Source organism: Seriola lalandi, unplaced genomic scaffold, assembly GCF_002814215.2.
Source record: "Seriola lalandi dorsalis isolate HSWRI2012SDOR001 ecotype SW California unplaced genomic scaffold, Sedor1 jcf7180002054302, whole genome shotgun sequence".
Classification (NCBI taxonomy): domain Eukaryota; kingdom Metazoa; phylum Chordata; class Actinopteri; order Carangiformes; family Carangidae; genus Seriola; species Seriola lalandi.
The window spans coordinates 22,764-46,976 of NW_019524855.1; positions in this window are offsets into that span (position 1 = coordinate 22,764).

The following is a 24,213-nucleotide window of genomic DNA, read 5'->3' on the forward strand; positions in this document are numbered from 1 at the left end:
ATTTCTGACTCTTATATCCTGCTGCACCTTTTGCACTCAGTGACCCTGCTTATCACTCTGTGGCACAACATGTGGACTGTCCACATTGTCTTTCAAATCTTCCACACAAAGTGTACAAGGTAATAGAGTCAGTAATGACACTGATGAGCCAAAATGATGATGATTTAAGTGTCTGAAATCTAAATTTACTGCTCATCAGGGACTAAACTGCTGAGTGTTTCTGTGTAGGAAACATCGAACAGTGGTGTGGTGTAACTCTTTACTCAAGTAGTATGCTTTAATAAGATTTGAGGTATTCAGTTGAAAATTTTCCACTTTATGCCACTTCTTTCATTCACTCCACTACATTATAGAGGGAAATATTTTTTTTTTGTGACTACTATAGTTCATATTGTATATCCAAACTTATGATCATCTTATGAAATATCATACATGGCTGAAGGTTCAATGACCCAATGCCAAGTTTTAGTTTTATAAAAAATATAATTATATATCACTAACCTTCACTACTTACTGCTTTTACCACTTTTGATACTTCAAGTACTTTTTGTTGAAAATAATTTCCTGCTCTTCTTTTATTCAGGTAACATTGAAAAGAAGGACTTTGATGTATTTGTACATAGTGGTATTGGTTCTCTTACTTCAGTAAAGGATACAAACACTTCTTCCAGAGAGAGAGGGAACAAGTTGGTCCAAACCGTTCTCGTGGCAGACGCTTTACTGTGTCACACACAGGTGTTACTTATAATGCTGACAGGGCTGCATTCCACTCTGTGTGGCAGTGGCAGGCCTCTGTGTGCACGCTGGCTCTAACAGAACAGAGCTGTCATCAGTGTTATTAGTTACACCTGTGTTTTTTCCTGCCGTGACAAGTCAAAATGCCTCATGTAGAATATTATGCAAAAACTCTGTGGCTACAAAATCACAGAATAACAAAGGTAACCGCAAACGGTCACTTTGAGACATAAGAGACAGATACAACAACATATTAATAAAACAGAAACGTATGATGTGATATGCTAAGCACAAGGGCTGGTTTCGGTTTTCATCTATATTTCATATTAGAGGGGCAATCCACACATGAAGTTGAATATACTGATCATGAGGAACCTTACACAGCCTGTGAAAATAGTTGTATAATGTCTTCTGTGGCTCTGGAGAGAGCTTGTCAAGTCTGAGAAAATGATGTCTAATGTCATCAGGGGTATCTCAGTTTCATCTTGAAATGTCAGAAATCCTGTGTTGAAAACTGGGGATGCAGAGTTTGCAAGATGTGGGTGAATATCAGGCAGGAAGGGAACAGTGTAGCATGATATCAACTTGCTTTATGGGTCATGTAGGATCCAGTGTTTTTGTGGATATGCTCTAGGGACGAAAAGTCAAGTTATTTTGGCCTCAAAATTTGATAAAATCATATAATGCACCATGTAGAATAAAAGAATATGCCTTGACAAATTGCAACCTAGAAAAAAACTAAAATCTGTAATAATATTTGTAATAGCTGTACCTTTCCACTAGATGGAAGCATTAGTCTGTATCTGTGGGCAGCCTCAGCTGAAAGGTTAATTTCAGTGTTTTATACTTTCTTATCAATAATACGATAACCTGGGAAATGTGGATTTAATGTGAATGTACATCATTATTACCTGTATTTGATTTTAGGTCTAATGCAGGTGCCTACAAGACATTTGGTACAACTCCACTTAATTCTGTGAAGCTGTAAACTTTGAATACCTCACTAACCACACAAACACACAGTCATGGCAAACTATTGTATGAATTTCATATTAAAGCATTTTCAATGCTAGAAGCTGGAAAAACACACACTCAGGGCAGTTGCCACTTCACAGCCTGGTACTGCAGACATCCCAGCTTCCTCACCGACCATCTGTCATCACTATGCAGTTGTATTGTATGCTGCTGTCTGCAGGCCAAACCCAGTTTATGATCCGTTCAGCCACCCTCCTGATTTTAAAGTGATACTAACTCTTCATCATTTCTGACTTCTGGGACACGTTCTCTGACCAGCTTTCTGGCTGGCGCGGTAACACATCACCGACTCAGACTGTCAGACCCACTGTCCATCTGTTCTTCATAGACATGGACCATAAGAGCACAGCCATGACTGTAATTAGCTGCATGGGGAAGCTCGAAATCCCCAAGACTGAAGTCAAAACGTGATGTTGTGGGACAGTCTGCTTCCAAATCGCAACCAAAAATAGCAGTGTGGGAACAGAACAGACTTTGGATTCTGAACTGAACACAATTACTGTACTTTGATAAATGACCCATGTTTTCGCATTTTGGGTTTAAGTTGCAACAAATATCCAGCCCCATCAGGACCTGAAAACAGCAACTGTATTGTTTCAGAATGATGAGAATAAATAGTATAAGTGCTCTGATGGTATGCTTTCTCTCCTGGGCTTTAAGAAGACACAAATGCAAACTGAGCAAGAACCAACAAATAGGTTAAACATTTCTTTGTGTGGAAATATACTGCAGATGGTGAAACTCTGTGGAGTGTTTATATACAAAGTACTCTGTTCTTCGGAAGATGCTTTGGGCATCTAGGAATGACAAGTCTATATGAAGATAAATCAGTGCATTTGAAAGTTAATTTCCCATTTGTTGGTGCATGATATATGACATAAATAAAACAATTCAGTTTTTATTTTCATGATTAAATCACAGTTTCAATCACAGATTAAATCAATCGTGTCAAAATCAAAATTAAATTAAAACCATGTGTGTTTAATTACTCCAGAGCACAACACTGACATGTTTTAAATGAAACTAAAATGAAAGTGAAATGAACTGTTGGCATTTTCATGTTCATATTAGCTAAAAATACACTGAAAGAATGTGAAAATGAAAACACAAACTCAGCTTCTGTACTTAAATCTGAATAGCTCATTTACATTTTAGATGCATTTTTGCATATTTATTACTTTTTAGGTTTTGTTGCAGTACAGGAAGCACATTACTGTACACTTCACTTAGATGACAAAATACAAATTCCAATTCACATTTAGTTTCATTACACTGTTACTCAATGAAGAAGGGAGTTTGACTTGGATGGAAAGATGACACCAAGACTTGCAGTTTTATTTTGGAGATGCTCATTATAAAACGTTTTCCTTCTCATATTCTACATTATATATACACATTGTAAAAGATATTTCAGTGTAATGGAATGTTCTTCATTTAATATTGTCATTCCTAAACTTCCATACCTCCAAGAGTTTACACAAAATAACTGCCGGAAAATCCTTGAATATATCGTTTTGAGTTATTGCCTCTCATCTCATTCAGCTTGGTTATTCAAAGATTTCAATCTTGAATGCTCAGCCTGCAGACAGAGACACAGTCTGCCTCACATTCTGGACCCATCCTGCCTGAATCCTCCTCTTATCTCTGAGGACGACAGATGAGCTGTCTGCAGTGGCAAGGCCTTGAACATGCCCCTCATCACTCACATTCACTTTTCAGAGTCTTTGTCTGAGTTTGTGAATGCGTGCATGCGTATGTGCACTTTTATTAGAATATACTATGTGTGTCTGCAAATCCTCAGCCAAATCCACAATAGTCACTTATCCAAGTTCTTTTGCTCCTTTCTTAACATATCCCTCTTCCTCCACATCCTCTTTAGCTCTTTGTACTTTTGCTGCTTCCTCTCATCTACCTTGACCTTGACCATCTACAGTCAGCCTCCTTCCTTTAGGATCAGAGGGAAAATGTAGCGATGCGGAGCACAGATGATCGTGCAAAATCAAACAAAAATACAACTTTTTTCAGTCCTGTACAGGGAAAACTTCATTTTACAGCTCACTTCCATCTCTTTGAAGCAAGTTTGGTTCCTCTTCCTTCTCCTAGTTAAGCTGTAGTAATGGCTCAATAATCTGGGAGAGTGACCGTGGGGCTATGTTTCAGGCTGTGAAGACTGCTGCAGTTCAAGGCCATTACCTCACTTATAACGGGGGGTCCTGCTGGGAGCTGGGAAGTGTGTCCGCATCTCAACCAACTGGCCAAAAAGGAGACCATTCTCTTAATCATCCTTTTAATGTTTTACTGCCCGTAAAGTGAAATAATACAAAGAAAAAAGGGGGGGGAGTGGTGAGCTACACTGATGAGTAAACACTCAAATTGTTTTTTTATGAATACACACTTTCCAACATTTTACTTGTGTAGACATGTGCACACACACAAGCCCAATAAAATGTCAATATAAACTCATCAGACTATATGAGACTGATGTTTATGTTGCCACAGTTAACGTGACATTGAAGTCAATATCCTAATGGACCTACATTCCATTGACATTACAATTAAGGCTACTGGCTTTCTATTTGAGCTCTTTCACAGGCTGATGGAGATTACATTAGCCCCCTTCAGCTTTTATTGTCTACTTCACTCTATCATTTTCCTCTAATGCACTTGAGCTAAGTTCTCAAGTCCTTTCTTGTTCCTTTTTATTCCTCCTTTTTAGCCATGCTAGTGTCATGGCTCTAGGGACAGCATTGTTGGTCTCAGTCCGTCCATCACTTCGTTCCATACTGAAATATCTTGATAATTACAGGATGGATTACCATAAAATCATGGTCCCCAGAGGATCAAGCCAAGGGATTTTGATAACCTTCTAACTCACCACCACAAGGTTCACAGTTGTGGTTTTGAATGGAAATTAAATGATATGTAGCAACTGTGGTGATTTCTTATGTTTAATGCTGATTAGTAAATGTAAGCAAGCCGGTGAACATTGTAAACCCTATACCTGTTTAACAACAGCATGTTAGCACGCTGACCTTAGCATTTAGCTCAAGCACAGCCTCACAGAGCTGCTTGCATGGTTGTAAACTCTTCGTCTTGCTTCTTTATGCCTTCAGTCCAACTGAACATCTCTGTTTCTGTGCGATAGGTATAGTCCTGACATTGGGCTTTCAGAAGAGAAGGCTTATCTTGTCAATCTGATGTCTCTCTCTCTCTCAGTGACCCACCATATACTGTATAAGGTGCCCTCTCGATTACACATTCTCCTGTGCATACCCAGGTTCTGCACAAGCTCAGAGCCCGAACACAAAATAACTTTAAGCCTGCAGATTTGGGAAATAAATGTCAAACAATTGTTTTCACAGCTGTGCACTTGGCGTAGATGCTGTATGCTGGTGTGACTGGTATGTATCAGACAAGTTGAGCTCAGAAAGGAGGGGAAAGGGACTCAGAGTGTGCTGTTACAGAGAACAGGACGGGGTCGAGCTGCGGCGTATACTGGGGAAGAAGAGATGAAGGTCACTTGTAGGTGATTGATGATGTTGCCTGCAGCGCTGTCATTGAGTAATTGACCTGAAGTCGTCTGAGTTGTTAGTATTGAATCAAGCATCTGTAATGAAATCATAGACCCAGGCGGTGCTAAATGTAGGGATCCGACTCTAATGCTGCAAGAGTGATGAGGCTGCTGCTGCACTCATGTCTCCCGTCCCTGCGTGGGCGTCCTGGTCAGACTCCAGTGGGAGACACAGAGGTAGTGTTGTTCATAAACAAAATGTAGCTGTAATCATACTGAGAAAAAGTGTAAATAAAAAAAAAATGCAATATTTGTAGTTTATGCAATAACAGAGGAATTGCAGTTATTATAATAACTGTCAAGCTAGATGTCTTAGAGGCTTTATAGCTGAAACATTGGTGACTTATGCAGAGTCGAATGAAACATAAAAATAAACACAACTTTAATATAACTTCTTGTACATTCTCTATATTTGTTGATTTCACATTCTGTGTACAATAATGCAAAAAACAAACAAACAAGTTCCACCAAAGCTTTTCCAGGTAGATGACTAACAATGAAAATGCTGCTCTTGGATGACTACGCTGGTCTGGAGGCTGGACACATCGTTTTACTGGAATCAGTTTTGTGAAGTCTCTGGGATAATTCCCCCGTCACATGCAATACAGTTTCAATCAAAACAACCTCTCTGTCTACGGGAATGTCGAGTGGGTGGCTCACTCCTTCTGTGGTCTCACCGCTAACTGTGTCACGCACTAAAAGGGGAGTTTGGTTCAGTTTTTAAGCAGGTATTTAGTTCTTTAGTTTAGTTACAGAAAATGACTGTCTTCAGTAATCCAGTAAATTTTATAGTCTCAAAGGAGCAAATTGCTGCACATTCACTCTTCACTTTCAGCCCTTTTATTACTCAGCTATTCTCGTGTGCAGCACAGTGTATGCAGACGGAGTGCAAGACACGCCAAACCTGCATTATAAACAATAACAGATGGACATCATAGACAAAGAGTCTCCCAGTGGGTGCCAAAGCTGGCCGGTCAACAATGTGACTAATGATTTGTCAGCAGTAGAAACGAGGATATGAGCAATGCACTGATCGTAAAAACGGGATATCTGACCTGTGGTGACAGCATCTCTGCTGGCAAGAGGTGGATGAGTACTGATTCAGTGGGAAAGACATCCACAGCAGTTTATCAAACTAGAAGACAATATAAATATTTTCCTGAGGCATCAAATCGAGTTGAAATTAGGAGATTTTTTTATTGCTGCTCCCACTGTGCTCCTCCATTCAGCACTGGCAGATACTGTATAAACAGGCTCAGGTTTTCAGATACAGGAGAGACTCTTCTGCTAGAGAGAAATTATTTCCTTGAAAAAACTGTATGTGTCAATTAACAGAGAAGAGGCTGCATAACCGTTCTGCGCTCTCTCATTCTTCAAATGTTACAAACAACATAACTGAAAAGAAAAAAATACAAGGTAGTTATTCCTTTGTCTAGTGGCCTCATCTGCCAAAGAATGTCATTAATCAGTACACCCAGAAAGCCATTTTAAGAGGTGGAATTTAAAGTGGTGGGATAATGATTTCAAAATATAATGCAATATAAAATGAAGGCCAGATTGCCTAGGTTGTAGTAATCATGAAGATTATATGCTATTAGACTACATTCCGAATGTGGATCAAAATTAACAGATGAAGCCAATTATGCCGTGTCTTTCTGTTCCAGAACAAAATGGAAAAATTGATGACTATCCACAATGCAATTACTTTTTATTTCATCTATCTTTTAGTTCATTGCTTTGTTTCCTTTTGGTAAAAGGAGGGCGTAGGGCCTCAGTTTACAGTATCGTTAGAGGATTCCTGTGTGTTGTTCTGGCTCTATCGGTATTTGTTTTGGTGAGTTTAATTAACATTGACCTTGACGTTTCCTGTCTGACTGTATCTACATGGACATTAGCAGGCTTTTGGTGTGGTAGTGAAAGGTGATATGTGAGAGCAGCTGTTTGGTCTCCACAGCTCTTCTGGAGTGTCTCCCAGGGGCTAATGCGTATGTGTGGTGCATATGTGTGTGTGTGCGTGTGTGTATGTGTGTATGTGGATCGTGCTACAGATTGCACTTATCTCATAAATCAGCAACTCTGCTGAGATTCACCCCATATCACCTTGTTATAAAATCTGAACTGTGCTTTTATTATTTTACACTTTCCCATCAGATGCTTCTCTTGTGTGTTCTCATGTATATCCATCTGTCTTAGAGTAGATTTAATGATAGACTAGATTTAATAACCATTTACATGATTTAAGGACAATGTTAGCACCCTGCCCCCTGTTTGAAGTGCTGTGTATCCATGACTAAATTGCTGTAGAATTAGTCTCTGAGAAGTCTGGAGGATGTAGTTATGCAAGTTTCACTGTCTGTTTAGACACAGTCGGCAATAAAATCCAGACCTCTCACTGCTTAAATCACATTTTGCCATAACTTAACTTCCCACTGAGTGCATGCTGGGACAGAGTCCAGACCCCTGTGACCATGAAATGGAGTAAGTGGGAAAGAAAATGAATAAATAAAGGAATTAACGTTTGCCACATCTGTAAACCGATATTGGTTTTTCTTTTGTCTGTGTGCTAAACCTCAACACACTGGAGACACTGCTGGTCGAGGGCACATTACAGGACAACTCACAGTGTTCAAGTCACAACTGCAATTTTGTGATTAGACATTTATTCATTTGGTGTGTGATGTCATCTATAGCTATGCTAGCGGCTCTGTGAGGCTGACCTCAGGCACAGAACTGCTTTGAGCTAAATGCTAACGTCTGCATGCTAGCATGCTCACACCATGCTGATGTTCAGGAGGTATAATGTTCACCATGTTCACCATCTTAGTTGAGTGTGTTAGCATGCTGAGACTTTCTAATTAGAGCCCAACATGTTACACAATGAGTAAAGCTGAGGCTGATGGGAATGTCATTCGTCATAAGTAGTTCTGCACAGGCGGCAACCCTGTTTCCAAAAAATTATGCTGATACAGGCTACAATTAAACTGAAACAGAAACCTCTGTTTTTTTGGAAACAAATCATTGGTTTGATTAAGTTCAGAGCCAGCTTTTTATTTTTGCATGAAGTGCTACATTTATTAACAGCAGTGCAGTCACCAGGACGTGTTTGGGGTGAATGGTAGGCGTACAAAACACACAACTCTCACACCAGAGACCAGAGTTTGCATCCACACCCATCTTTGGTTAGGTTTAGGCAACGAAAGCACTTTGGTTAAGGTTAGAGAAAGATCATGGTTAGTGAGACAGGGTTGGAATGGGCCAAAACCACAACCTGAACCCAGCCCATACCTTCGCCTTTCAGACCCAAAGGAACCTGACTTAGTCTGCCTGGTACTGCTGAATTTGAGACCCAAACCCGACCTGAGTCTGAGACTATCCTGTCTTCTACAAAGACAAAGTAACTGAGCTCGAGCAGAGCCCAAAACTTTACTTTATGACCTGTTGTTGGGACCAGTCGGGTTCAGATCATGTTGCTGAGCTCTAGTTATAAAAGAAAAAAAAAAAAGAAAAATAAAAATTTGGCTTGATGATGGCAGTTGGTGAAAAGATCAGACTAATGCAGTCTGAGTCTGTCCAGTCAAGATAACAAACATAACAAAATATTGCTAATAAAAAGGCAGAAATTTCATGTTGTTGAGTCAGAATCTACTGAGATTAGTGCTTGGTCCATCTAAAAAAAAAAAAAAACAAGACGGGCTGACATATTTTGCTTGCTGCACTCCTTATTTCATTTATGACCCACATATTTCACAGTAATATCTACACTACCTACATAAATATTTGTAGGTATGAAATGTCTCTAGCAACGGAGGTACTGTAAATTCATGGTTGAATTCAGGGCCATGAAGATGAAAGTTTAATGATGGTTTGAATCCAGTCCCGCTCCTCAATCAGATATCATCCTACGATCTTACAAATGAGACAAAACTAGCACAAAAGCTATAAAAGAAAGTCAGTGTATGAAACACATTGTGCAGAGTAGGAAAGGAAACATTTCAGGCTTGGTGTGCATTTCCACAGCAGCTGATCATTATGAGCATAATCCTGTTGGAAAGTCTCTTTAACTTTGATTTTTGTTGGCTTCACTTGGAGCCAAATGCTGATCATAAGATGTTTTTGTGTATGCATTACAATTTGAAGTCATTATATCATTACAGCAATTGCCACATGTTTAATAACAACACAGTCTCACCCTTTCACCCTGATCCTTTCTAAGTCAGGCCAATTTAACAGCTGCAGACAAAGGCTTGTGGTTGTTATAGAAAAATGCTTTGCTTATAATATTTGTCATTAAATACAGACCTGAAGTATAACCTAAGTATGTTTATCGAGGGTATGGTTATGCTTGACTATGTTCTTATGTCTTAATTGTCCTCCACTACAGTTGCTGACCTTCCCTTCCTGCTGGATGTGGCAAAACATGATCAACGCTGCAGGCGTCAAACACTTTATTACATCAGGCCATGCCTCATCTGTTGTGAATGCTCGCCTGCTGTGCCGAACTCTCCACACCAGTCCTCCCTAAACATGATGGGTCTTACCCAATGCACATTAGTCTTAATTAAACTTAAGTGTTTTCTCTCTCCAGACTGCATCCTCCCTCCCTCTTTCCCCTCCTTTTCTCCTTCACTCCCCCAAGCCCTCCCTTTTCTGTCACTTCCTCGTTTTTCCCCTCCATCCTTCCAGCAAAGCTTCATCACACTTAATGACTTGGTTGTCTGGTCTCATGGGAGGTGCAACCAGTTTACATTCATTTATTCACAACTGTAGGCAATAAAAATAAACAGACTTTCGGTTCACAAACCAATGGGATGTTTCCAGGGCATTTGCACTGGCTCTCTACTGTAAAACACTGGGTGTATGTATAAATCCTGGCACCGATCTCCAGTCTCTTTGTACAGTATCACATCGGAGCACGGCAAACATGCAGTGTTATTCTCTGGTGATTCCTTTCCCGAGTTCTCCATAAATGTATTAGACTTCACTGGTTTGACCTAACCCTCATCCATGAAGTACATAATTTAAACTATACTGCTATATATAACCTAAACAGTATTCCCCACAATTTATCCAATGTATCCATAACAAGGTGATAGCTATTAGATTGACTCATAATTAATAAAAAAAACGTGTTCAATGTATAATTTTTAATATGTAAAAGATACATTCAACCCAAGTATTAAACTGACGTCTCAGAAAGTAGGCTACTGCTAAGCTAACAAGGTTCTGTAATTACTCGATACAGCAAATGTGTACGAATCCGCCACTGTAAATAATCCCAGAAAAATATAAAAAGAAAAATTAAAGTATGTACAAGCTGTTTAAAGAGTAACTCAACAACCCAATGAATTTTTTCTCTTTGTTGACAAGATTGTTGTGTACTTCAGGACCCTGTGGCATCCCTGTTGATTGTGGTTACGGGTGTAACTGAGCACATTTCTAATCACACTGTTCAGTTACACAGGGTGTGGTCAGAGAGAGTTAGACCTTAAATATTTACATTTTCAAAAAACATGAAAAGGCAATGACGTTTCCACATTTTCTGGCCACTGTGATGTTTGGATGTTTTCAGGAAACAATACAGGGCACAAACAGGGATTGGATTCACTTGGATTTTTTTGTGGTAATTGTATGATCAGGTTCAACTCATAGACTGTAAATAAAGACAAAGAGAGAAAGCCATATAACTTGTCTCATATTTGCAGGAAAAATCCCCCAACAAACGCCACAGGGGTCACGTTCAATGACTCAAAAGAGATGCAGTGATACCGAGCAGGCAACTAGTAGTGTGAACGTACCCACCTGAGGCCACGCCCTCAATTATGCATACCTTTAAGCTTTAATAAAATTTAAAGAGGTGAGTTATATAAGGATTCATGCTGTAAAGTTGAGCATTTTAACATGGGAGTCTATGTGAACTGACTCGCTTTTGGAGCCAGCCTCAGGTGGCCATTAAAGGAACTACAGTTTGTGGCACTTCTGTGTGGTCCTGCATGAATCTTGCAGTAGCCTACTGTACTTCCTGCAGATTCATACTAAGTTTACATAGGTACTTGCCACATTATTAGCAGTGATGGGAGCCTGACCTCTTTCACACAGTGTATAGCACATGATACATTTTGTGGAATTCTTGCATGGATTCTCAAAACAGATAAATAACCTGAATATAAACAACACACTGAGTTGTGATGATAGAGATGTTCAGAGATAATTTTATCATTCTCATTCCTGTGGAAAACAATAAATCTCATTATCTGTGGTTGGTTTAAAAACAAAAAAAAAATACCTCTGTTCCAGTTTGGCGCTGTGTCCGCCGGCTTCCTTCCTGTCCCTGACCTCAGAGGTCAAGGCAGCATAATGAGCACACTCTCCAGTTTCTCTCGCCCCTCTGCACCGGCCTGTCACTGTGCCTCTTGCAAAATATCACAATCTCAAAGCTGTTCCACTTATGCTGCTTCAATATGACCCCTCTGAATGTGAGTTTTTCCACTTGTGTATATTCAGAGACAAATGACCAAAGCACATGACAATGACTTATGGTGAAGGGGAAACAGGACTGGCTGCAGAAATATCACTGGATATGATCAACGTAAACACACACCTCAGCGTTAAGCAGAAGCTGTGCTGTAAAAGAGTCATATATCAATGTCTCACAGGCTAATGTAGAGTGCACTGCATCAGAATAATGTTTGTTGTCTTGCGGCTAATACCATCTACCCCAGACACCAATATCCTATCCATTATTACTCCCCATAAGTTTTTAATAATCACATATACTCAAGTATTACAGAGTTTCTCAGCTGTATGGGAGACCACAATACCTTTGGGTAGTGGAGTTTGGTAAACCTCATTAATGTTGCCCAGAGAGAAAAGCCCTTTTTAAAGCCTCAAAGTGGACTGTAAAAGGGACTGGGTCAATAAAGTCTTTATTTGTCTATACACAGCCTGTCAACAGGTTCTTTGTGTTGTTTTCCTGAGAGTCACTTTTGATTTAATGAATGATCCATTCTAATACAGAGCGGTTAATGCAGAGCAGCGGAGCTTAAGTTCAAAACTGGAAAGTAAAGCATTTGCCAAGGAAAATGTTTGCAGTGACTCTATTTAAAAAGTCAGCGCACTCAGTCTGAAGGTAAGATTAGATTTGGCAGCACTTATTCTTACCTGCTACTGTTACTACCTAAAGTTTACAGCCAAGCAAGAGTCATAAAGCATTTATAGTTATAATCCCTGAGTTTTTCATCAAATCAAACCCCATTTTGGATTCTGTATTTGACATTTTTCCTGCAATAGCCATCCAGTGTATTTACTTTCAATAATTACCTCTATGTATAGTAGTTTTTATTAGCAGTGATGGAGTCTGCCATTTCTGGGCTGGTTTCAGATTGCCTACCTCTGCATGAGGGATTCACAGGAAATGATACATGCATGTAATCCAGCACAGTTTTCTTTTTTTTTTATCACACTGATATCAGCTGCACTGCTTCCTGTTTGCTCTCTCTACACTGCAGCAGAGCTATATTCACTTACTGCTAGTGCAAATCGAACGTCCCACTGCTACTTCACATAAGAATTGTGTTTTATTATGAAAAACCCACAGGAAACATAAGGTACAGAACCAGAGTAGCTGCTCAGTTTGTGGTAGTATTAAACTACTCTTTCTGTTACCTTCCGTACTGTAACAGCAGGAGGTAAAGAAAACTGAAATCTTAAGGATAAATCACCTTTCCAAATAATAATAATAATGTAACATAGCAACAGTCTTTGAGCTGTTGAGAAAGATGAAACCTGGGGGAAGAGAGATTGACGGTTTCTGTAGTGATTCCTGTGCATGTCTGGAATGTCTCTATGAGTGCATGAAGCTCTCTCTGTCCCACTGTGCTGTGGATCCCTGTGGCAGAGAAACCGCTCAGTCGCTCAGCAGCCCTGCAGAAATGCTTTTGCCTATAGCACAATTTTTATTCTCTGCCCAAATCTTTTTTTGGCAGCGTATTAAAGTGCTGGCTGCGGCTGCACAACTCATCACAGGCTGCCAACAGAGGTTGTGGCCTGGCGGAGGAGGGCAGTAGCCTGCTGGTGGATGTATAGTTGCAGTGTGCGCTGTAAATTAAACATCAGATAAACCTCTATCTCTCTTCAAGGCTGTGGGAAAGTGGGAGTGGAGGTGCAGGGGCCTTTGTGGATCTCTGTCAGTGGCATGACAGCTGAAGTCAAGGAGGTGCAACACGCTGAGATGTGAAGAGGAATAAGCTGCTGATAAAGAATTGGGGATTAATCTAGAAGAGGTTTAGAAAAAAGGGGGGGTGGGCAGATGAATAAATAAGTTGTTTGTTTTTTTTTGTTTTTTTTTTAATAAATGGGACTAGTGTTCTTTCTTTAACCCCTCCTGGTGGAAGAGCCACAGGCTTAATCAAAAGCAGACCTCTGACCAGGAGCTGGCATTTTCCCCTCGTCTTAAAGTGATCAACTGCCACTTTCAGTTTTTTGTCTGCACTTTGTATCTCATCTCTCACCTCAGCTGGATCAAGCTGGAGGTCTGGCACCAGACATCCTGATAATGATGAGAAAATGAGAAGAGCGGAAGCCATGAAAGGAAATATCCCTTCAAATGCGCCCCCTTCTTCTTTCCTCGGCCTCCGCTCCCTCCTCTCTGTCCCCACTCCAACCTCTCAACCTCTATTCCCAGGCTGCACACACACACACATACACACACACACACACACACACACACACACACACACACACACACACACACACACACAAGCTGGGCCTTCCATGGAGAGCGCGAAGCTGGACTGGGAACTGGGAGCCTGCTGTCTGTAAGCCAAGGCAAGCCGAGTATGTAGATGCCTGCCTAGGAGAAGGTGGCCACTTTCCCAACTATGAGGCAGAGTCAAAGTGACAGCCATGTTCAAGAGACCTGGGGGAAATTACACAGTCTGAAAAACCTGAGTGCATGGGGGCACAACATGAAAACCAGCACCCACTGGATGAGCATAATAACGCACATTGTGCTCACTGGTCCCTTCATATGGGAAATAATTAAGCAAACCTCTATCTGGCACCAGGACTGCCTGGGAAAGATTAGTTGGCTTATGTGTCTTTAGGGAGGTTTGGTGAACCACAATTCAGAGAACTTTAACAGTCCAAGTTTTGTCACCAAGCAAAAAGCACCAAGCTTCATCCCCATGATGTTGTATGTTATCATTTGTTGTTGCCTTTCACATGTTTTATGGATAAAGATGAATTAAGAAGGTCTTAAAATTTTTTATTTTATATTTTGGTGTCATAAAAGATGTCAGACACCAAAAAATTGTCTTTCTGACATTATTCACTGCTTTAGCGCTAGAGTATGCAATAATACTGTAGTGCAGATTTCATAATTGTTACCATGGCATTTTTTTTTTGTCAGAGCCCACAAAAATGTGCATTTTGCTTGAGGGAGGGAGCCTATTTTTGCATGAATATCCAGTAATCCACCACTAGTTTGATCTGAAAATTAGAAACTTGTGACAAGCCTCTGTGGCCGTCCAATCAACAGTGGCCGAACAAAGACATGTTTTATTTTCTAGACTGTGATTCATTGAAAAGGAGCATTATGCGCGACTCCAAGACAGGCAGCTAAATGAAGCAACGTATTGGGGAGCTGGTTTCATATAATTGAAAACACACTGTTCATTTGCATTCTTGTGGCTGGGAAGAGGCTTGTTTTCAAGAGGTTAATCGCTCTCTTTTTGTCTTGTGTGTGTCATATGTGAATTACAGTGGAGGAGTAAGATTTAACATCCTCCACTCTGTTCTCACCCTGAGAGGTGCTTTAGGATATTTTCAACCACAGTGCCATCGTGGAATGTCTCCAACATTGGTTAGATGTTAAGAAATTGGCTTTTTAAGTGCTGTGGAAAGCTGTGTTCTGTGTTTGTTCCAAGGGGGTTCCACAAAACATGTTTTGGATTTGGGTCTATTGGGTTGAAATCACCATCAGATTCTTATTTATGACATGTGCAGAGGATAAAACATCATTACAATAATAAAAAAGAATGGGACATTTACTAGATCTAACTATCTGAACCATAATGTTCGCAATCTGTCCGCTGACTTCCCCTTAAAGGGCCAGTTCACAAAAACCTTCTAGGTGAATCTACTGTACCTCTTGGAATAAAGTCGCAATTTTCATTCCAAGCATAGTTCAGGTTCAGTAGAAACTAGTTTCATTGACTTATATTCTATTATCTAGAATTACTGGAACACTCTTTCTGGAAACGCTGCCACTGGCATGGCTAAAAAGTGGTTTTCATGTCAGTGCTTTAGGGATGGCTGTACTTTGTTTTGGTGCTAATTAGCAAATGTTAGCATGCTAACAGACTAAAGTAAGATGATGAACAGCTAAATGTCATTATGTTAACATTGTCAATGTGAGCATGCATGCTGACATTCAAATTTACCTGAAAGCACAGCTGCTTGCAAGGCTGCAGAGACATATCTATCAATGTTTTTTATGCAATATCACATTTATATTTAGTATCTTCCTAAACTTCACTGAAGCTTCATCACACTGGGAGTCAAATACTATAATCTGCTGTTTTTATATAACCCCGACATCGAATCAAATGTAAGTATGCTGTGTATCATTTTCTACACAATTCTGTGTAATTCAGTCTGACATTTTTGGCATCTTTGGAAAACCTGGGGACGTGTCTACAGTTCCAAATTAAGCTCTCTGCATTTGAACTATGCTCATTTGCACAGCATGAATATGTAACCGAACTCAAATGAAGGGTTTGTGTGGTTGAATGCTATCAAATATTGTTTACTGATTACATACCGTTTGTTCAGTGTTTAAAGCTAAGGGTCTACATCATATCCCTGTCCTTATACTTTTCCTCTAGCTGTCTGGTACTTCCTCACAACAAATGATTGATTGTGCCAATGCCCTGTGAGAACCGACAGCTGGTCCCTTATCCCCCCGGTGGCCTTGCTAACCACAGAGCCGTAATCATTTTTGACTTGACAATATCTATAAGGAGTGCAGGCTGAGGGCAAGGTGTCCTGGTTGTGTTATGACAAAGATATTAAAGGAATCTGTCTTCATCTTTATCTTGAGGGAGTTCTCTTTCTAATCCACCCGAAGACGAACTGCTAGCCCTGCGTGTGCTCTTCCTCTTATAGGATACTGAAGGATGAGAGCCTTGACACACACTCATAAAGCCGAGAGAGGAGAAGATCTGGTTATTTGTTTATTTGTTTGCAATATTACAGTGTTTCCAGAGCAGATTTTTCGGGGTCATGCCATATGCACTGACATAGATAGCTGAAACTTTTTCCCTCAATACTTAATGTTTTTTATTGATCAAATGATATAAACTTTCATTACAACATGGAGGCAGAAAGTTGAAAAATAAATAAGTCACTGAATAAGTTGGGGATAAAACAACATTATGCATCAGAAAGTAACGCTGAGGTTACTCTGTCTCCGTTTTTGGAATAACAACTACAACTACACAGCTATCTTTGCTGAATGCAAAAACTCCAGCAGTTCGACTCCATGCAGATCAGTGGCATAATTCAAGAAGAACGACTAGATCCATAATTTAGAGAGCTCTGCACTTGTCTGCCAGGGACAGCAGCAACACAACAACTCTACTTCTGTCATATATGTGCTAATAGATAATTCAACAGCAGGGAGAGAGTCTTAAAAAGAGTCTTATTCAACCTTTTTACACTAGGTGGGTACTCTGAGAGAGAGAGAGAGAGACGGGTAAAATAAACCACATTATAACATTGTGGAGCCTCACAGATTGATGGATCGGTGCAAGTGGAAAGTGGGATTATGCCTTTCGACACGGTCTGTCACACTGGAGTCTTCAGCTACTGTGACAGTGGGACTATCTGACTGCTCCTAATATTTCAAAGCCTATTACTCAATGAGCATGACGTCCAGGGACAAGCACAGGCATCATGAAGACTTCAGATGAGCTTACCACATTAAACATCCCGTGCTGGGGATTTTTTCCTGATCTGCGGTGGGAGGACAACCAAAATTTAGATTGATGCTCCAGTCCAGAGTTTAGTTTGATTATCAAACCTCAAATTTAGGGTACATTTAAGCATTAAGAGCAGGAGCTGGAAAAGCAGCAGGATCCGCATCATTGCCTTGAATATTATCACCGTCCTTTAGCTTTACTACCAAACAGATGGTTTGTTTGCTCTCTATCTCCAAGCTTTATGGTCATATAACCTCCATGTGTATAAATATATGCTGACAGTGCTCCTCACTCAAAGACAGAGCTCAGTTTGAGCAAGAGGCAATAAAGTTTTGTTCGAGCGCTGCTGTTATCTCAGAGGGAGGTCCCAAAGTACTAACCTCCAGGACAAAATGGGGTGCTTTTTTTTGTATTTATTTGACTTTTACAGGGTCATTAAAACAGGACAGAATTCATAATTATACAACATGGGGCAAGAAAAGTCATTAGAGGGACTCTGTACTGCATCAATACCTTTTCCAGAGGTGATTTACTCACCGGTTACCCTTTTTACATACCTGTCTTTTTGTATGTTTGGATGTAAAAGGTTGGTATTTTATCATCAAATAAAATAGCTTTCAACCATGCAAAATACAGTTTTAATCCTCATGTTAAAATGTCTTATTTTGGTTTTACTGCATTGTTTTCATCATGCCACTGCGGCAAATCTTCCTTGGATATTTGTCGTGATTATACTGATAAATTCTGCTATTATTATCCTCATATTGCCCCTGTGCTGCTGAAAAGCACAGCACCAGGCACATCATGGTAAACTACTTGACCCTCAGTCCTCTTAAAATGTTGCATGTAACTGCAATATATGAGCCACTCTCCCAACCTCCCACAAATATTGCGCAGGGATGCTGAAAGTGGTGCCAAAAGAGCAGTTTTCCACGAGGACAGCAGTTTGACACCTTTCCAAAAGTGTGACATTGAACAGAGAAAGGAAAATGAGGATTTGATGAAGGATGTAAAAATCCAATATTACTCAAAGATCATTACCAGTAAAGGCAAGTATTTCATTAATTTAATGCCTCATAGCTCCAGTGGTTTAAGGAAACGTACAGGCCTGTCATCAGGGGTGTGTCTGTCCTACAAATCATACTATACGCACAACACACACATACACACAGACAAATCATCATTTGGCACACTAACGATAGCAACGTCCCCTCAGAAGAATTAATGATGCATTTCTTCATTATGCCAGCAGAGGGACACATATCGCCTGTTAATTTAAAAAAATTATCCTGTCTAACAATTTCATTATGATATGGGGAAAAGGGGTAAAGTTTTTATGTTTGGTTTCTGCTTTTCATGTGCAACATGAGCAGTTAACGTGGGTGACTTCATAGAGCCTGGAAGGTTCAGCTTTGAGCACTTTATGATCGGTGCAACCAGATGAGATGAAGGTTGTGGTGGTGGCTGTGGAGTTAAGATTTCCCAGAGGGTAATAAACGTAAAGAAGGACTTCCTGTGGGATATTTCCTTTCTTTTATAAATTCACATGGTCGGTTTCAATCATTTATTACAAAGGCAGGCATCTACTCCTACTGATCACATTCAAAAACAGTTATTCAAGTTAATCTCTCCTTTCAAATTAAACTTTTTTTTATTCTTCTTTATCCATAAAAGTGTTTTGATCATGAAAGTAATGCATGCTTATAGAGAAGGAGAAGTAGAGGATGGTTAAATACAGAGACAAATTCCACGACACTTTCATATAGTAACATAGTAAATTCCACTTGGGGAAGAAATAGAAATTTGACGACCCTCTCCAAGCAGGCCTCTCCCTGCAGGAACCTGATGGGTGGAGTTCGGCCGACAGGGGGACTCAGCTCACCTATATAAGCTGGTGGCAGTTAGCCAGTCTCTCTTTTCCATGGTTTCCGCTCCATTTGGTTTTGTTGTATTTTGTTTGTTTTAAGACTGGTTTCCTTCCTTTCAGTTCTCTAAAACAAACTTATTTTTAGTTATAACTCATGTATGATCTTCCTTCCTTTGTCCAGCCTTGAGCGGGGTTGTGATACTCACTAATGCATAATTTTGATCTTATTTACATGACTAACATCACTTGTTAATTCATGGCATGTTCAATGTTCAGTCAACATCACACCACCGCACCCACCTCGACTTCACCTTATTTCAAATTCTAACACGAGATAAGAAAAGACAATAAACTCTGCTGGAGCTCCTCGGCTCATCTGAGTGTAATTTTCCGTTTCACAGACTTCAAATGTGGAACATGCAACCTCGTCCTTTCACTAGCATGAATATGTGATATTTATGCAGTATGCGAAGACATGAATCACCTTTTAAGACATTATGTAAAGATAATGCAAGCTGTGTGTGCTATCCCCATTAACATGCGTCATAAAAGTCAGTAAATCCTCTGGGGTGCCCCTGTCTTTCTCTCCTTGTCTCCTCGCCCACAGTCTGGCCTTCGACTGTTGGTGTTATGTAAATGTGGCAATAAGGAGACCAAATGCATGCGAAGTTGCAGAGTTGGAGCCTCCTGCTGTAAGGAAAAGAGCTGCCACTGAGGTGCAATTACCCTGCTGGAAAGCTTCACAGCCTTGACTTCAGTCGGGCGTTGAGATGTTTGATGAGACATCAAACAAGCTCCAGTAAAAACTTTGCGAATGTGAAGATCATCTGACTTCTCTCTTCTCCTCTTTTGTCATGAAACCGAGGTTGGCGATAATGAGGGAGACGTGACTACACAGGTGGTTTGCTTCATTTGTTTCCAACCAGCCTTCTCATTGAAAACACTGCTATCTTCTCGACTTTCTAACTTTCAACTCAAGCTGACTCTGCTTTTAGTGCCACTCATCCAAGACTAGTGCCCTGCGCTTTGCTTCATCCTCTGTTGGCATTGAGTCACTTTGGGGAAGCTGCCTGACTTTGCTTTGAAAATGTTTCTTGTGCACATTGGAGAACTTAAAAGGACCAAGGATACGCCTCTGTTTCAACATACTCCTGTATATTCAGCCCCCTGGCTGGGCCCAGATGTCTTGAGGTTGGAATATTGGGAGCAATAAATGAATTAAAGGCAAATTCACAGATATTGAAACAAGCCTGCACAGTCAGCCAGGGGCTTGTATAAAAATACTCCGGCAAGACACTCATGGCAGCGTTTCTGCTGTATTTGAGAATCTAATATTACACCCGCACGCGTTCTGTGATAGCACCCGGAGGCTCAGGCATGTTGAGAAGCCCATTAATCACCAACCTGCAGTCACTGCGTTTCGTGCGACGACAGCCTACAAATGACGAGGAGGCGCCTCAGACTCTGTGCCTGTGCGCTATGACACCAGTGTGTGTCTGACCGCCTGCGTGTGTTCAGATTTAAACCTTTCCTTCATTGCGGATGACCTGATGCTGCCGTGCCACCGTGCACATGGCATGACTTACCAGCAGGTAGCACACAGTGGCGGCCACCTTCAGGCAGATGGCTGTGATTCTGTTAACATCTGTGTCAGGCTGCCCCTGCTGTAAAATAAATTTCCCTTCTAGGCCTGAGACGCGACTTTGTCTTCAGGAGTGTTAACATGCCATGTAATCACACTGTGTCTGTGAATGTTATTAGGCTCCCTTTGAAATCTGTAAGCGAATAGGAGGAAGGAGGAGGCTTTTCAAAAAACAGGTGTGTGCCCATTTGCTTCTTCCTGTGAAAAAAAAAGCCCTCATTAAACTAGAGACTGCAGTGTGCCGCTCCTTTCCTCAATCCAGATGAAATGAATCAAAAGAATAAGACAGGATGTAGGAACCGTGCGCTATCTTTCATTCATGGATGCTGTTTCTGATGCCTTAATCAAACCGAATATTTGCAGCAGCCATATACCTTGCAGTATATGAAAGAAATTGTGATTGTGTACTAATGAGCCTTGGAAGAGACCGTACTCCACCAAAGTTCACCTTTAATTTGTCAGTTTAATGCTGCATTCAGCAGAACAGGCCCCACAGAGACTGACCTGGACTTTCCTTCCCGTTCCTTTCCTTTCCTTTCCTTTCCTTTCCTTTCCTTTCCTTTCCTTTCTCTTTACTCCACACCAGAGACAGACTTTTTCCCTCTCACACTGGCCCCAGCTTCTCTGTCGGCTTCAAATTTACGATGCTGAGGTGCAGCAGGGGTGTTTGCCCTGGGTACTAAAGGGAGAACGGTGGAAAGGGCATTTTTGCGAGCTGTCCTCTGACATGCCACCCACACAGTCCTAAGCAGGGTGTTATCCTCTGCCATAAATCACTTGGGTCATTAAATCACACCCCCGATACTCTTCTGCCCTTTCTCATCACAGTGGTTTCTCTTCATCTTTATTCAATTAGGGTGATTAATGGCCCAGGATACAGCACCCAAGTTGACATTCTGTTATGGGGGACATGACTGAAATGTCACGGTGCGAGGGCGACAGGAAGTCAAAGGATGGGCAGGGGATGCTCACTTACTCTGTACACCTGGTGATAAGCCCCCCTGAGGGAGCTCTTTATCCCTGTTTATGGATCCACCTGTTGCTGGTTTGATATGAAAACTCCAAATCGTGTGCATCTTATTCCATTACACATCGATCAAGTAATTGTTTAAACTCTGGTTTATAGTTAGGAGGATGCGGTAGATGCCATTTTTTTTCAGTCTGATGACAAGCTGACTAAAAGATCTGTCGTCATAAATGAAACCTCACCACAGCATCACAGACAGCATTCACTCTAAACATGAGCGGTGCTCTGTGACACTAGAACAGACCTGGAGACGTGGGGCTCGCTCAGCAGCTCAACAACTGCCAGAACCCGCAGTATTTCCCTACAATAGAAAAGGAAATGAGCTGGGGATTGACCAGTGTTTCATCTGTCAAACAGTGGACCACATATGAATAGAAGCCCTGGGCGAAGGCTTTGACGGCTCCTTGTTAGTCTTTCCACTAGAACTGCCACTGAAATGTAAATTAGGTGGTCAGGAAAAAAAAAGGTGTTAGGGTAGAGATATGAAAAAGGGAAAAGGAAAGACACTAAGTAAAAAGGGCACTCGTTTCCATAATGTATTGTTCTGTAGCTAAGGAGAGAAGAACTTCTGGGGGATATTTTACGATATTATCTAAATATAGATTTAAAATGCATATTTTATACATCACTATAGGCCTGGCAGTGGGGCTGGGATTTGGATGACAAGCTACTGTGTTTAAGAGCTAACACGGAAGAATAAAACCTGTCTAGTGAAATTTTCGTCCAGCCATGTCATTGTGCAGCGACTGTCATGTACTTGATACGGTGAAGGGCACATTAAGGGGAAGGAAATAAGATTTTTGTGGATGAATGAATAAGTGCTCTGTTGCATGAGAGCAGCTACTGGGTACTAATGGCATGGCTCCAGAGAAGGTGATGCAGGTCTGCTGACTGATCAGTCAGTTGGTCGGTCCACCACTTTGTGTCTAGACTAAAATATCTAAACAACTATTCAATGGATTTCCTTTGACTTTTCGTCCAACGATTCATGGTCCCAGAGGATGAATCCAAATGGCTTTAGGGATCCTGTGACTTTTACTCTAGTGGCACCATGAGGTGAATGAATAATGAAATGTCTAAACTTGTTGTATATGTATCTTGAAACGTGGTACATACATTCATATCCCCCCTCAGGATGAATTCTAATAACTTTGGCTGTCCCTTCACTTTTCATGTAGCATCACCATCAGGTCAAAATTTAAATTTGAGTGTTGTTTCTGAACAAATATGTCCAAAAAAAAGAAGAAGACTTTCCCATTAGACTCTGTAAATAACAGAGACATTCAAAAGACACTTAGTCTCATGATTGGAATTAAGTGTATTTTCACTTGTATATTCACATGTAGATACAAACTGCATCTGTACTATGTTGGATCTGAGATTTGTATTTGAGTTTATTTGTGTCATACTGATTGTTTTAATGAAATTTACTTGCAGAAGAATAAATTATTCTCCTCTTCTAATTACATTATTGTTATTATTATTATTATTATTATCATTCTAATTATTATTATCATTAATAGAGAAATAACAGTCCTAAATAACCGTGACAGCTTGTATCCCTGTAAACTCTTTCCATGTGTGGCAGCTTACCCACATACTCTACATTTCACTTACAACATTAATTGTCTGTGCAAGTGCTGTGTTACGTTTTCCACCGGCAATATATCACACATATGAGATGTCATTTCGTGAGGAAGCAGGGAGAGCCTGTGTGTCAACAACACTTTGTAAAATGCCCTCCATGCTGTTGTAGTCCGCTTATCAAAATATTACGGTTATTATGATTTCAGCACGGTTGTTTTCATTTCATTAACTATGCTTTCAACATGAAAAAACAAAGTGTAACCTGATTAATTATGGAAACTGGAACAAACTTTGAAATACACAACTAATGATTATCGAATGCTAAAACGTTTTCCTGCATCCGTGTGGCATTGCAAACACACCTCGTCCACAAAAACATCATGCATGTTACGAGCTGTTGTATCACCTTCGTGTAACCTACCTTGTCTCCACACAGAGTTTGGAGGCAGCTCTGTTGCCGTGTTACCGGGCTCTCATCACAGTCTGGAGTTGACTCAAGCTGCTGTTGGCTCTTCCTCTCATGTCGTCATCTGGCAGGTGACAGACAAGAGCAAACACTCAGGCAGCCATGGTATTGTTCATCGGAGGGAAATCTCCTGGGAACCCTGAGCAGACTCCCCCCTGCCCACATTTATAAACACAGACAGGATTGTTTACCATTAGTTAGTATTCATTTCTTCCACTGACTGATTGTCAGGCTCTGGGTAGCCATTGTTCAGGTTGTGTAGTGTGGTTTTAGTTGTTGTATAATGTGACAGTTATTGTTAGTAA